Genomic DNA, 3,557 nt, shown 5'->3' with positions numbered 1-3,557 from the left:
ATAGTAAGTTGTGGCATCCATTGTCATCACTAGTACTAAGGCATTGGAGTCCTTGGTAGTAGCTGAAAATTTTCCTGCATCAGATGGAATATGAAGTCGTCTTATATTCTGGTTCAGTGATGGTGCACTGGAAAGATGGGGCAATGCCAATGATACCTTTGTGATACCTCTGTGTAGTTCACTGCGTGCTGTACTTGCCAGTTCTTGATAGCTAATTGTCTCCTGAAATTCTGCTGGAATGTTTTTCAGTCTGAGACTAGTTCTCATGTCTGCAGTGGGAGAACCTTTCCTTTAGCTCTCTCCAGTTTCTGAGGCAATTGGGAACAGTCTCTTACTGGCAGGAAACCTTTCCAGGATTTTCAGTAGAATATGGTGGCTTGCATTGGCTGTGCCATGCTTTAAGCAACATCTGAAAATGCCACTGCTAGAAATGCTCCAGGAAAGAACAAAGGGGGACCTGGCTTTCTTTGTGCTGTGATTTTTCTTGTTGAGCATTTAACAACAGTGGAAGAAATGAAACCGCAGTGAGGGAAAGATTGAACTGCTAGTGAGAGAAATACCCATATGGTCCTGTTTGTTTCTGTAGAAACAGTCATGCAAACTTTGTAGTAATAAATACACTAACTCAGGGATATTTAGGAGAAAACTATTGTAGATGACAGACTTCTCTGCAACTGACCTCTATAGATTTAATATATAGAAATAAGTATGTGGAATTATTACTAAAATCAGTGGCAACCGAACTGGGACACATCTGTGCGGTAATTGACCCTAAGAGCTTGTCATCCCCCTAGCACTCTGAATGGTTCACGGTCTCTACAGCCTGAAACATGAATTAATTTTGCAAGCAGTGGGCTAAAAGTCGCATAAGCTGCAATTTAACTCTTTGTAAACTGTCCCAGAAGAAGAACCAGCCTCATAACGTGCTGGGTCTCTGTCCCTGCCTCCATTGGTGCAAAAACACTATTACAAATGGGAACCACTTAAACCTGTTGGTTGCCAGTCGTAGAGTCTGAGTCAAGATCCTGGTTTGTGGGAGTGGAGTCTGCAGCAACACCGTGTGTCCAAATGCCAATGACTTCTGGTCTGAAGCTTGTGTCCTACCATTTGAGTTTTAGTGAAATAATACAGGCTTCCCTGACTCTCCAGGTTTATGTTGCCATAAATGAGAGAGAAACCGCTTCTCTGTGCATGTGTCCAGAATCTCTCATTGCATGGCAAGCCAGGCAGATTCATGATTCTGGCTGCTCTGCTTGTGCAGGCTCAGGGCAACATCCAGATGCTGACGCGCTGGCTCCAGACAGCCTCCCCACAGAATAAATGCTGTTAAATTCTTGATCTGATTGGCAGCCCTGGGAATTCAATTCAAGTCCCCGGGGAGAGGCAGGAGAGCATTTCTTTTCTTTGTGGCTATTGTCATGAAAATGAATAAATCCTCCTCCCTCCCCCTCCATCCTCAGGTTGTCACTGGCCTGGATTAATTTTGTGTACGTTTTTCGTATTCCTACCCTAGCTTCTTCTTGAGGAGGGGATTGCTTAATTTTCTGTTCGAGTTCAAAGCAAAGCCAAGCAACCTGGTAAGTGTGAATCCAGGAAGGGAAGACAAGTGACCTGGCTGAAGCCGCTCCAGCCTGACGGCTCTCTGAATGCCTGGTGCCCCGGTTGTAGTACTCCAGTAAATAGAGAGGCTCATCGGGCCCGATGGGAGTGAGGCCAGTCACACTGTCTGTTTCCTTTAGCACATCTCATCATCGTTCTCTTCTTGTTGAGACATTACTTGATGATTTGCCCATGGATTTACCCATTCTTCTACGCAAATGTATGTTATTCACGGCTGGACTGGGGCCTAGTGTACTCCCCTTGTCTGCCTCCTATTCATCTGTGTGACATCTAACATGGGATATTAGCTCACGGCACTCACCAGTGAAGAGAGCAAGCCCCCGCGCTGCAATGTGAGTTAGGTCAGGCACAAATGAATTGGAGGTGAACAGCAGCTGGGACCCAGCTCAGCGGCTGGGCTGCAGCATTCGGCAATCACCAAGTGCCTTGGGGATGCTGCACTGCAGACGGGTAGCCAGCCTACAGTGTCAGGAGCAGAGACTACAGGGACCAGCCCTAACATGCCTATCTGAGGAAACCCTGTCTAGCCTTTGTTTCAGCAGAGCATTTAAGCATAGTTAAACTTCAGGCTCATGGAAGAGCTTGCAGGGGAAAAATGGAAAAATAGATTTTTGCACTGAATTTTTACTCACTGAAACATTCTGCTCTGTCTCTTCCCTTTTTAAGTGGAAAATGGCAATAGAAATTTAGTTTTTTGGGAAGGAACTTTTCAGTTTTGAAAATGCTTTTTTTTAAAGATCTCATTTATAGTTAGTGAAATATTTTAATGGAAATGAAACCCAGAATTTTCTTTAGAAAAGCAACCAATATTGCTCAACCAGCTTTATTTATATGTTTAAAATTACTTACATGCTTAAGCATCTTACTGAATCAGAACTTTAAAAGACAAACCTTTTCTTATCTTAGCTACAATATCCACTTTAATTTATGTAGGACATTAACTATAATAGTTATATGCTCTCTCTTTTCTCATAATTATAGGTCTTTAAAAACCTTTTTTTAAAAAGTGTATGTAATTATTATATAGATCGGAGTTTCAACCTTTAAATGTCATGCATTTGCATGAAAATTTACATATATTAATGCTAATGAGGACCATAGGCCTGAGGAAGAGAAACAGAATTTCACTAAACTCCTTGGTCTGAATTAGGACTCCAGTGTTAGAGGTGGGCTGAAAAATACAGATGTTGACACCAGCTGTATTCCCCAAATCCTCTCACAATTGCAAAAGTGTCTGATGTTTCTGTTGGTCATCATTCTGTCAGGCTGGTTAGGAGTGCTGACACGCAGGTTGCTGTTGCTGCACTGTGGTGTTAACACCTTGTTGAGCTGAATGAGAAACTTGCACCTCTTTTTAAGGCAATTGATTTAGTGATTTATAATCTGCAGTCTGGAGGCTCCTGGGGGCTCTTCAGAGAGCGCCGAAGGAAAGTGAGCCTGTTGTCAGTCAGTGTACTTAGATTTGCTATACAAAGCCTAGAACAGCCGCTGGGAAATTTTTAGGATTTGCAACCTGGAAAAGGTTGGTAACTGTTCATTTAGACTGTCAGCAGTCTCAGCAGCCAGAGCTGCTCCTGGTTAAGATCTGGACATTTCCTCTCCAGCCTTTACCTGGGTTCGTTCTCAGTTATTCTGTGTTCAAAAAAGCATTATAAAAATAGCAAGTGTTCAGGGAGAAGTGATTATTCTTAGAAATATGAGGCAGCTTCCACACAAAAGGAGAGGTTATTTAGGTTGGAGGGGGCTAATAATAGAAAGTTATCCTAGAAGCATGTGAAATGAGGACTAGTACAATGATGGTAAGGAACTCCCCTTTCTGCATTTTACAGTAGAAGAGGAAGGAGAAGTTGGATAACTTTGAAAGGCAACATTTTTAAAACGGCTAAAGAAAATATTCTGTCACATGCTGCAGAGCATCTTGCCAAAAGGTAGCAATG

This window comes from Pygoscelis adeliae, unplaced genomic scaffold (genome assembly GCF_000699105.1).
Source record: "Pygoscelis adeliae isolate BGI_AS28 unplaced genomic scaffold, ASM69910v1 Scaffold358, whole genome shotgun sequence".
NCBI classification, from domain to species: Eukaryota; Metazoa; Chordata; class Aves; order Sphenisciformes; family Spheniscidae; genus Pygoscelis; species Pygoscelis adeliae.
The sequence above is the reverse complement of the archived record's forward strand: the minus strand, read 5'-3'. Positions refer to the sequence as shown.